Below are 13,370 nucleotides of genomic sequence, written 5' to 3' on the forward strand. Positions count from 1 at the left end.
CATAAAAACAATACAGATTCAATTATGAAGCTCTCAGAACAGGTATTTCGGAATGTGTGGATATCTGATGAGTGTATTATCAGTAGTTTAACTGTTCTGAAAAATATGCTAAAGATTCCTTGCAATCCTTGTGTTTATCTGCAAAGCTTTGATTTCAGAAAGGAAAACTTCAGTAAAGAAGAAACAATCCACTTGTGTGTTAAGGTGGGGGAATTTCAAGAAAACATCCACGTCACATATCACCCAAAGATCAAAAGGAATTTGTATTGGTGATTGGAAAATTCTTATTTTTATTTCAAGGATGTTTGAATTTTTGGGGGGGATTTTGGAATTATTTTAAAGACAATTAAGTACATTTTCCCCACTGTAACACAGTGGGTAATTATGCAAATACTTCATGTTATTTGCTATATACTATAGGCTATATAGAGTGTTGATATGACTTTTTCCAATGTCGTCATGTTTATTTCCATGTCAAATAATTACCAACACCTGTCCTTCATTTAGTCTCTTCATCTTGTGTATTTAAACCCTCAGTCATCGTCTGTTCATAGTCTTGTGTTAATGTTTCCTGCATGTATTATTCCTGATGTTTTTTTAAAAAGGATTTTTATAGAAAAAAGACAAAAAGAGATGAAATACTGATTAAAAATAATTTTTACAGGAAAAGAAAAGATAAAAAGGGTCAAAATATTGAATAAAATTGGGTAAAATGGATTTTTCACAGACAAAAGACAACAGTCAATATGATTAAAAAAAGACAAAAGTAGGCTACTGATTAAAAACATAAGAAATTCTTATGTAAAATATTTTTACAGAAAAAGACAAAAGATATAAAATACTGATTTAAAAGATTGTTTTACGGAAAAAGACAAAAAATTGATTAAAAAGATTTTGCATAGAAAAAAGACAACAAAAACATTGATTACAATTTTTTTTTTAAACAAAAATAAGGATTAAAAATATTTTCCAGTGTAAGGCAGCTGTATAGTCAGAAAGCTGTGAGAGTGCACATAAAGACTGAGGTGGACAGAGAGTTTGATGGAGATGGATGTGAGATCTTGTCTATCTGGTATGTTACTCCACTTCTGCATAAACACACACAAATACAGTGTTTAGAAGAAGCGTTTCAGGCACTGAAACTGTAATCAAGCCTTTAGGCCTCTTGTTTGAATCAATCCCTCCCTGTTTAAAGTCATGAAGTAGACATTCAAAATTGTGGCGACTGGTGCATTAGCCCTGATTATGTTTAAGTGATGTGTTAATATTCATAATCTCCACCATCTCTCGCCTATACAGACTTTAAACACAACCAGAGGTCATCTGAATGAGTACATACTCTTAACAGAGGACTTATCACAGTATAAAATAAACATTAAACTCCTTTTACAGACATTAAACTAATTTTTGGAGAAGATTTGGATCTCAGAAAGAGCTCTGAACCCCAAAGTGTCACAAATCCCAGTTACCCATAACAAACTATAGTGAGGATTTAAACAACACATCAGGACTGAAACAAAAAATATAAAGGAGGCATTTTATTCCTCTGATGATGCTCTCAAATTAAACGTCAGTATTATAGAGCAACCTTACTTTCACTTTACATTTGTTGCAGTATTTATTAATTGTTATTAATGTTAGTTAATAAAATCCAGCTGTTCATTGTTTGTTCATGTTAGTTCACAGTGCTTTAACTAATGTTAAGAAATACAAACTTTGATGTTAATAACATATTAGTAAATTGGTAAAGATTAATAAATGCTGAAGAAGTATTGTTCATTCTTAGTTCATGTTAACTAAGGTAGTTAACTAATGTTAACTAATGAACCTTATTGTAAAGTGTTTATATATATATATATATATATATATATATGTGTGTATATATGTATATATATATATATTCTTAAAAGATAATGGTAGTATATGTTGAACTGACTTCTGATATCTGTTGAATGAAATTACATTCACATTTCACTGGCTTCCAGTTCAAACATGCTGGTTAATCTAGAACAGTAATCTAGGTGACTAATTCAATATTTGATGAGGAACAGATATTCATTTGATATAATGACATCTGCACTTCATGTAATGCCGACTTCTGAGGACATGCAGAAGGAACTGGTGTGACAAACAACAACCAGCTGTTATACGCACTGGGATGAGAGGAGCTTTAGATTGATTGAGGCTAATTCGGGAACTCAGAACTTTGGAATGTTTCGTAGGAGGAATTATGGAAAGTGTGAAGGTGTCTGTGACTCAAAGGTATCTGGATGTGGAGTTCATCAACAATAAACATTTTTCACACAGACAGAAGTAAAAAAAAACTTTAAAAAAACACACACAGTCTGTACAAATACAAACTGTCATTCGCTGGTTTTTGCTTGATGCAGATGAACAATGAAATCACATTTACTCAGTATTTTATATTATTGTCTTTTTTATATTTTATTTAAAAATCTTTTTAGTCAGTGTTTTTCTCGTTTTCTGTAAATATGTTTGCTTTTTCTGTCTTTTTTTTTCTTTAAATCTGTATTTTTCGTTTTTGTCTTTTCTTAATCACTATTAAAATCTTGTTTTCCTATATTTCTTTCTATAAATATCTTTTCTTATGAAGAAAAACATTTTTTACATGAAAATATGTCAACATTCTTGGAACAAATGGAAATTTTCTTGACACAAAATTACACTATATATTAAAGGTAGGGTAGGCAATTTCAGAGAGGCTAGCAATAGCAAGCTAGCTTTGAAAGGATTAGATCCCACCCTCCCTTCAGAGCGTCTCCAGACACGCCTCCTTCAAAACACATGAACACACACAGCAGATTCTGCAAAGCGTCACAAGAAGCAGCGTGAAATTACCTCATGCCTCAAAGCACATAACATTACAATAATAATGAACATAAACAACTTACAGAGCTCTAGTTCGCCATTGATAGTGTTGCCATAGAAACGCATAAATCAGAGTCTGAGGAACAGCGTGAACAGCTCTGAGTAGAACATCACGGTAACTATGGTTACAACATGGTGTGAACGCAGCATAATCTCATTGTTTTTGGTTCATGAGGAACTGTAAAAGATGACTGCTGTTTGTTTGTGTTGCTCGGTGACTGACGTCTGTCTACAACTCTGTATATCTCATGAAACACGTTGATGTCGCGTGACGTCTGTGCAAGCAGGTGCGCGGAGGCATGGAAATACATATGTCGACAGGCAGGACATCGTATCATTGCATTCGGACCGAATTCAATGATTGGACGACCATTTTTTTTGTCCTGAGACTTCCACAGAAGATATATGTACATGTTTTAATATTTAGACTACTTTTATTTTGATTGCTATCAAGATGCGAAGAGAGTTTCAACAAGAATGACAAAAAGTATTTTTTAAACAATTGCCTATTCCCTACCTTTTGAGAATTTGTACGCAAACCTGCAAAGGTTAATTTACCATGGCATCCCTCGGAGATTCAAATGGGTTTTTGTAATGGGCTTTTTAAAATTATAAGTAAAATAAGGCCTGAAGTAAACATTAGCTGAAGATACTGAAGTACAGCATTTTTTTTTTTAACATGGCATCTTGAAAATTCAGATTTGAGATATATTGAGTGTAATTTATGTTGTAAAACAAGACATCCAAGTATCTGCAGGTCATGTTAACCAAAACAAATATTTCACTCATAATTTTAACATCTAAAAAATCTATTAAAAAAAAATCCAGGAAATTCCAAAGGAAACTCATGGCTTGAAAATGCTTGTACTCTTCCAGGTTTTTGGACTACAACCTGAACAGCTCTATCCCTTTTCGCTATGCAGATTCATAGGTCAAAGTTCATCAAGCTTAACCAGTCAAAACAGCATAGCAACCACCTAGCAACACCCTAACAAAACACCCTAAAATCACACTGCTGAAATATATATATATTTTTTTGCATTTCTGATGGGTGTCACTAATGGAAATAATAAAAAGAAAAACTGGATAATTCACAAGAATAACTAGAGAAAGATTAAGAAATAGAACTATTATGTGTCACTTTGTTTCTGTCATATGATTCTTTCATATTGACCTCTACCAAAATATAAACAAATAATAATAATAACAGTGTTTCTTCTCTGTTTTTACTGAAACTCTCAAATAATTCCCCCCTGACAGACTGAAATGACGCATCTTCTTCCCGGACCCAAAGGAGAAGAGCAAAGACATAAAACCCACAGCGTTGCTTAAGAACTGAGTCTCTCTGCCAAATATATGTTTTTTGTGGGAGACAGGTTAAATTTAAGGAAGTCTCTTGACTCAGTTAATTTCACTGGAGCATTAGAGGAACACTGAGTTCAAATAGTACAGTAGGGAGAGTCATGTTGGTGCGTACCCTTGACATTACCTCTCAGACATCTCAAGGCTTTGAGTAGCTCTACAACACGAATTGATAATCGCTATATTTGGCTGTACAGGAAGTGTCTGCAGCTCTTGAAATGAGTGGGCTTGATTATGTTTGTATGTTCCCTGCACTCAAACTCAAGAGTAAGTAAATCTTACTTTTGTGTGAAACAGGCCTTCTTTATGGCTTCTGGTGAAATACAGTGTAATCAGTGCAAACTGCAGTCATTCGGGCTGATATGTTGCCAGCTGTGTGTGTGTGTGTGTGTGTGCATGTGTGCATGCATATTTTGGGGACAAATTTGTACCCAGAAGTGATCAAAACCTGACAAGATGTCCAAAAACCTCCCTTTAGGGACGTCCTCGTTTGTAAATCTGGTATAAAAATAGAGTAATTAAAGTTGTTGTTTTTTTTATGTAAAAATGCAGAAAGTTTTGTGTGATGGGTAGGTTTAGGGGTAGGGTTCGTGTAAGGGCATAAAATATACAGTTAGTACAGTATAAAAACCATTACGTCTATGGGATATCCCAATTTAGATAGCTAAGTAAACGTGTGTGTGTGTGTGTTAGAAGAACAATTGCACTGAAATCGCAACAGAAAACAAAGGGTATTTCAGTTAATCAGACAGTTTGTCTGTTATCTAAGAGATCTGATTCACTCTGCATTGGAAATCAATCTCAGTTCAGTTCTTTTGATCACAATGTTTAATTTTAAGCCACGTCATTTTCTCACTTAAGATGTATTTTTAGGTTTCCAGTGATTTTAGCCTGCTTCATGTTCTGGCTTTTCTCTGTGCTAAAATTACAATCAGATCACTCTGGGCTTTTCACAAGGAGGGGTTTGTAGAAATTGGCATGTTTCCAACAGACTGGGAATAGAGGTACTTCAGTAATGTGCATTATGTGAAGCATAATGTGTTTTGTGAGCATTAAAGCATTGTTAGGGGTTAACAGTTTAGGACCCATGGACCAGATGTTTGAAAAGAAGACCCGGAGTCAGAATTATAAAAAATTGAAGAAAAGTTTTACTGAAGATAGTTTGCAGTTTCATCAGCAGAAGTCAGCTTCAAGACTCACACAGGAGTTCGTAGGCCGCCCCGCTTACAGTTACAAAGATCACAGCAGTTATACCATTTCCAAGGTCTAAGCTACGTCATTACTTACAGGCTGAATGATTCTGATTGGCCAAGAAATTGATAAACATAGTAATTTTCCACACATATACAGATAGACAGAAGCATAATCGCTGTCGGGCGGAATCCTTGTATCTCCAAAACCATTATTTTTCAGGAAATTAAAAAAACTGCATATTTTTTGAGTTATTAAACATTGTGTCGTTAAAGTTGGTATTATAACTTATATTTCTATCATATACTGTTGTATACCAACATTAACACAACATTTCCGCAAAATCATGTTTAATCGGAGATACGAGCTTTATGACTTGGGAGCAGGGAGATACGAGGTTACGCTGTCATTGATTAGAATGGTACGGACACAGACGTCGCTGCTGCCAGCAGTGTTCATCAAAGTCTGCGGTCGCATTAGGCCTTTTGACAAGAGATAAGGCTTTAAGAACTATTCAAATCTAATGATTGTGGTTACATACATCTTCCTAAACTCCATTTTAAACGTTTAAGAGATATGAGTGCGCAATACCAAAATACTAGGCTGTCTAAAATAGGCGGAAATTAATCTGCACGCAAACAAAGTCGGCGGTCGCGTTGAGCCTTTTGACAAGAGAAAAGGCTTCAATAGTTAACCAAAGCTAACGACTGTGGTTACATATATCTTCCTAAACTCCATTTTAAAGGTTTAAGAGCTATAAGTGAAGCAGAACAAAAAATGATGAGCTGACTAACGTTAGCTGTCTAATAATAGGTGGAAATTTGCCTAATCTGCACGCAAACTTACCTTCGTGGCTCACGGGCTTCCTTCTGCACCGAAGCATTACAGCTATCGATTTTTAACAAAACAAGCCTACTCAAATGTATCTAACCTAACTATTTTCACTCGTTATTGTCTAAAAAACAGACAGAGCTATGCAATGATAGGCTTAACGTTACTGGCGCCAGTAGACCGACCCTTTTTCTCCCATAAATAAAACCTGCTACTTGGGGTATTTTACATGCACAGTGCCAACTTCGAGTCAGTAAAATAATAATAAAAACAATAATTTAATGCTGGTATCCAAAACATTTATTTCAATTCAAGTATTATATTAGATACATTTTAAAACAATGCACACGTATAATAAGCCTAGTAATAATAAGCCTATAATACGTAGACATTTAAAATACATCAATAACTGATATCATAGTTTAACACAGATAAAATCAGAGTTAAGGCTTGCTTTACGTGTTGCTCGACGAGGATTTCTTATCGTTGCGACGTTCATTCCTGAGGAGACAAAATGCCGGATTATGCCGCGAAAGCTCCCGCCGCGGAGTGAAGAAGAGGTGGAGTTACGAGGATTCTCAGACAGTTGAAGTGTCCAATGGAGTTACGAGATTTGCTCTCAAGCTATTTTCAACACTTTAGATTGGTTAAAAATTTGTAAAAATAACAGAACCACGTGGGGACTGACCAATAGCATCGATTTGTGAAAAAATATGAAATTGACCAAATTTGGACATACGAGGTTTCCGCCCGACAGCGACGAATTATCTCCATAGATTATGCCGCTGACACTCGGACCCTGAAGTTAGGCACGTCGTGACCTTCCAGGTCGCAAATTTGGGTTGCTGGGTGCCAGCATGTCTCAAACAACAACTCAGTCAATCTCCAATAATGCCAGTGGTTCCTTAACCTGTAACCAAGAAGACTAACACACACCGACACACAGCTTTTCCAAGGTTGGATTTGGCCAGGCTCTAACTATAAACAGGAGTCTCGTCTCAAAACATCAAGATAACAAGTTCTTTCTCTCAGGATAGGACACTTTAGTCTAAATGGAAACTATAGGCTTTAACTGACAAATGGTCCCTTAAACTATAGACTTCAATGACCCCTATGTGTGTTACTACATTCAAATATCAAATACTGACATTAAAGAATACATGAAAATAACATTTCAGTAATCATGGTAACTTCTATAACAAAGTAAAACTCATCCAACTCATGTGATATTTAGAAGGTAAAAAAAATATTGATTAATATTGACACAACTATATTGTGTCTATATTGATTATAATCACTTCTTACATATACATTGAAGCAGCAGTGGATTCCAATCCACCCCCTTCAGCATGTTAACTTATTCTATGTCACTCAATAAACAAAATAATGAACTTTAAAATAGCATCATGACCCCTTTAATGCACGGCCTCTAATGCTTTATTTTGATTAGGCATCAAATACTCAAACATGGGTGGAGGAAGAGAGGTCAGACGCAATAGCGGGAGTCACAGTGAGTTCAGGATCTTGAGGTAAAGTATGTTGCCAGGTTTGTCTTGGCAGAGGCTTGGGAAAAGGAAATGTGTATGATCTGATATTGTAAATGTGAGGTTGCCAGGTTTGTCTTGGCAGAGGCTTGGGAAAAGGAATTGTCTATGACCTGATACTGTAAATGTGAGGTTGTAAATGCACAGTTGTATACTAAAATCATTGTTTAGAAGAAAAAGCAGGGTGTTATCTTTCAAAAAGAGGTTGAGAATCCCATTGGGTTTGTTTAGAGAGATGTCCTGTACTGGTATGCAGTCACTAAAGACTGAATTTAGCTTGGTGGGAGAATGTTTCACAGAATAATAACAAACGCTCATTTCTGTCTGGCTTAACACTGAATGCATTTGTTGTGTTTGGCAAACAAGCAGGCAGGAGGATCAGCAGCACTCGATCCGAACAGGCCAGAAAGTGTGTGTGCTTTTGAACTGGAGTGCTGCATATTCAGGACAAGCACTAATGTAAGTGGTGCAACATAAATCACATTCCTAGATAACACTGAAGGATAAAAATAGAAGATGCATCAGCAATTAAAAAAGTATTTTGTCGGGGCTTCGAAATCACTCTCAAAGACTTTTGATGGCAGAAGAAAAGACTTTGTTATCAGAGATATAAAGCCGAGTTGGTCTGCAATGCAAATGTTATACATAATACAGGCTTCAATCGAAGGCAGAGTCACTAAATGCCACTTTACTGTACATCCCAACCTATGTTATAAAGCAAGAGATCTCAGTTCATCACGTTTTCTCATATAATGGTAGCACAAAGAGGGATTAGTTCATCATATGTCAGCACGAGATCAACACATGTTTTTGTCAGGGTTCTGTCACTTCTATTTCTTGGTTTTGTGACAGAGCTTTGACACTCCTGTTTTGTCATGTCTTTGTGTGCGCTCTCTTGTCTGTGTGCATTGTTTCATGTGCGGGGCGTGGTGTTTGGATCCCGGCACGTCGGTCTAGTTTGGTTTCGGGTTCTGTGTCGGGATTCGGACATTCATGCTCCGCGTGTTTATATTCTGTCGTGAGCGCACAGGATGAGCTTACACTCGTTCTGGTGCGCTCTGTCTTGTCGTGTGAGCGTGCGGTTTATTAAAGAAGCCCTTGTTTCCTGCACTTGAGTCCTCGCCTCATCTCCTCAACCCCAAACCCTGACAGTTTTTTCTTAACTCTTCATATGTGAGCACATTCCACTCTTTCACAGGCCTCTGCACACATAGTTCAACATGACTATAATAGTATAATAGCTTAACATATATGGCGATATTCACAATTTTCCACACAGCAGTGGCTCACAAACTTGACATGGTTGAAGATCCAAATGCAGCTTTATTAGGGCATAAAACAGGCAATAGGTCAAAACACAGGGCAGATAATCCAAAAAGAGAACAGGGCAGAGAAACAGGGAAATCCAGGAAACCAGTCAAAACTAAAACATGGTTAGCACATTAAGAATTGCAGTGTGACACTGACTTCACAAAGAATGAGTGAAAACACAGGGCTTAAATAGGCAGGCATTAACAAGATAATGAGACACAGGTGTAAGTAATCAAACATAAGTCCAGGCAATGGGTTATGGGAATTCCCAATTCAGAGGCTGCATCCTTCCAAGGCCGTTTGCATCACCACGGCTTGACGAAGGCTTTCCTGATTCAAAGGCTCCTTTGTTTCCCGTGAAATGAAGGATACAACAGATGGATCCTTCGTGGCCTTTCCAACCCCTGAATTCATTGCGCGCCAGTGATTTTTTGAGAGAAATCGACGAATTACACTTTTATACGTAAGTTTTGGGTTTCAACTTACTCAAATATCTAATGATACAGATCTCTGTGTCACTTTCAAATCATTGTTTTGTTGTTGTTTTTTAAGCTCAACCGATGTTTGCGTTTGGTGGCGGGACTTTTTTTCCAGACTGATAGCAGATGGAGAAGTGTTTGGGAAACTGTTTGAAATTTGTCCTTTTTGCCATTTTTGGTTGACATTAGAGGCAAAAAAAGTTTCAAAATACAGGAATTCAGATCAGTATATCTTTTTTTGACAAGCTCTGCTTCATTGTTTTTGTGCTTTCAACATCTGGCCTGTTCTGTTGTCTCGGGCAGATCCATCTGGGCAGATTAATTATGTGTTAATGTCTTATTCCAGGGAGCAGAGAAGGTAAAGTATTGAATAATGAGAGATCTGAATTGAGCAGGACTATCTGAAGAGCTGCAGAAACTGGTTTGGCCTGGTTTAACAGAAAACTTTACTCCTCAACACACCTACAGCTGAACATCACAGGAAATACTCTGGTGTTCTAGACGTATGATGAATAGGGCCTTATGGGTTTGTTTGGAAATCAGATCCAAAGCTCGGCTTGTCCTTCCAAGTTTCCAGCTGCTGCATAATAGAATCAAGTGGAAATGATTATTGTTATGAAACAGCCTGATTAAAAGGTTTGGCCGGAATTAAAGATTTTATTGCGTTACTCCACTTATAATTTTACTCTGCTTTTTATAATTATTATAATTAAAACATGTGCACTGCAGTTGCATATTAAACATTGTTTTTTATGGCACAGATGTTTTTCAGGAAATCATTGGCTGTCAAATACAGAGGAATTCCACTGTGGTGGATTAATGGCGTGTTGTTTCACCTGCTTTCTGTGCAGCAGGCCAGCGAAAACAGCTGCCAAGAAATACCGACATTACCGTCCAGACTTCTTAAGTGCGGAGAATGATGTTGAGAATTTCACGGTCACTTTGTACATCAATGAATGGAGATGTGAAAGTGCAAATCAGCGAAGGTATGTCCTCTATAGCTTCTGTTCATCAACTGCACTTTTAAGCATGTAAAGTTTCATTGCTAACAAGGTCAAAGTTCACCTGATGATTTGTACACTAATGTAGTCTATATGGTTCATGGCTAGGTCTTTTGAGCAGACAAAATTTGCCTCTAATTATGAGATAATTTGTTCAATTTAGAAGAATGTCAAAATGGTTAAAACCTGTATAAAAAAAACACACATCAGTATTTCGTTAAAAATTACATTAAAAAAAAACAAAATACATTTTTTAATGCAAATTTTACGGTAATGGGAAAATATATAAAATATTAAATCATTCATAAAATATTTAATCAGTTTATGGTAGAATATATGAAATATTAGGCTATTTGTACTTATGATAACCTCTATATTTCAGCAAATGCTTGAGCCAATAACTGCTATCAGAAATAAGTGTTAAAAATAATCAAAATGGGTAGAATTTTCTTTTATGTGAAAAGTAAGAATTATCTTACCGTGATCATATATCCATATGTTATATTTAAAAAGAGAGTACATGCACTTTTCGGGTCATGAATCACTTCAAAATGATAGGGAAAAGCACATAAATTCCTGCATTACTCATCACATATTTATGAGTTATGCTTGTTCATCTTTTTGCTGTTATTTATGTGCATTTGAGTGCTTTAAGTTACTTTTATTTGGCAGATACTTTTATCCAAAAAGACATTCAGGGTATTTTATGAGGATTTGTGTTCTTTGGGAATTGAATCCAAGACCTTGGCGTTTCAAGCGCCATGCTCTGCCAGAAGCAGTTTTCAATTTTTATAAAATGAAAAGCAACCACAGCAATTTTTACAGTGCACAGTACAAGAATGGGAATGCATTTATTTTTTCCTCTGCTGAACTGTCAGAAATGACATAAAGAGCACCGTTTTGTGTCACTTCATGTTAACAAATATTGCTTCTCAAGTCTCAAATGGTATTTTCACTTGATCTTAAAATGGAGTCAGAGAAGTGATTGTTTGTGTGTTTGTGTTGCTCTCTGATCATATTGTTTGTTTTAGTCATTTGTCTTCCCGGTTTTGTTATCACAAAGCAATAGATTAGCATAAACAGCTGGTTGGATATCATCCCTTGATACACCCATGTTAAATAAGGAGATCCGGGAAGCCCTAAACGTACTTGGCAAGATAGCAAGGACATATACAGTGGTGGTCAGAATTAATGACACCCCTGGTAAATATGATGTAAAATGGCTGTAAAAAATACATCTGCATTGTTCATCCTTTTGATCTTTCATTAAAAAAATTAGAAAAAATCTAACCTTTCATTGAAGTAAAATAATTGAAAGTGGGGGGGAAATCACATTATTAAATAAATGTTTTTCTCCAAAACAGGTTGGCCACAATTATTGGCACCCCTAGAATTTTTTACGTGTAAAATATCTCTGAAGTATATTCCCATTAATATTTACCTTTTTTAGCACACCAGGGTGACTAGGAACATGAAATTGTCCAGCCATGCTTGTTTCACAGGAGTTTAAATATGAGGAAACACAAAGGCCAAATTCCCTTAATCATCCATCACAATGAGTAAAACCAAAGAATATATTTCTGATGTGCAGCAAAAGATTGTTGAGCTTCACAATATAGAAAGTGGCTGTAAGAAAATAGCTAAAGAATTGAAAATCCCCATTTTGACCATCAGGGCAATAATTAAGAAGTTATAATCAACTAAAGATGTTTCGAATCTGCCAGGAAAAGGACGTGTGTCTATAGTGTCTTAATGCACGGTGAGGAGGAGAGTTTGAGTGGCCAAAGACTCTCTAAGGTTCACAGATGGAGAATTGCAGAGATTACTTGAGTCTTGGGTGTCAGAAAGCCTATAAAACAAATATCAAACAACCCCTACACAGGGTTTCAAGAAAATCCTCCTCGCTTCTCCAAAAACAAACTCCTCCATATTCAGTTGTCAGACACGACTAGAACTTCAAAAGGGACCGGATTCTATGGTCAGATGAAACTTAAAAAAAACTTTTTGGCAGCAAAGCCACCAGATGGGTTTGGTGCAAACGGGGATAAAAAGTACCCCATGCCTACGGTTAAATAAACTGCTGGATCTTAAATGTTTTAGGCCTATTTTTTTGTTCAGATACATGGTATCATGGGTTCTTGCAAATACCAACAGATAAAAAATCAAAACCTTACGGCCTCTGCTAGAAATCTTATAATGGGCCGTGGTTGGATCTTCCATCAGGACAACGGTCCAAAACAAACATCAAAATCAACACAAAAATGGGTAACTGAGCACAAAATGAAGCTTCTGCCATGACCGTCCCAGTTCCCTGACCTGATGAGTGGAGTGAACTGAAGAGAAGAAGCACCAACATGGATCTGGGAATCTGAAGGATCTGGAGAGATTCTGTATGGAGGAATGGTCTCTGATCTCTTGTCAGGTGTTCCCCAAACTCATCAGGCATTATAGAAGAAGACTCAGAGAGGGTTATCTTGGCAAAAGGAGATTGCAAAAAGTATTTAATAAAAGGGTATGAATAATTGTGGCCAACGTGTTTTGGAGAAAAACATTGATTTCATAATGTGATTTCCCCCCCAACTTTCAATTATTTTACTTCAATGAAAGGTTAGATTTTTGCAAATTTTTTAAAGGATATATCTTTTGTCATATGTTTTAGTAATAATGGGATTTAGATGATGTTTTGAAAGATTTTTTTAATGGAACTGAAATATCAGAAAAAGTATATTTTTATATAAATGTGCATACAGGCCATATATATA

This window comes from Abramis brama (assembly GCF_963993115.1).
Source record: "Abramis brama genome assembly, chromosome: 1".
NCBI lineage: Eukaryota > Metazoa > Chordata > Actinopteri > Cypriniformes > Leuciscidae > Abramis > Abramis brama.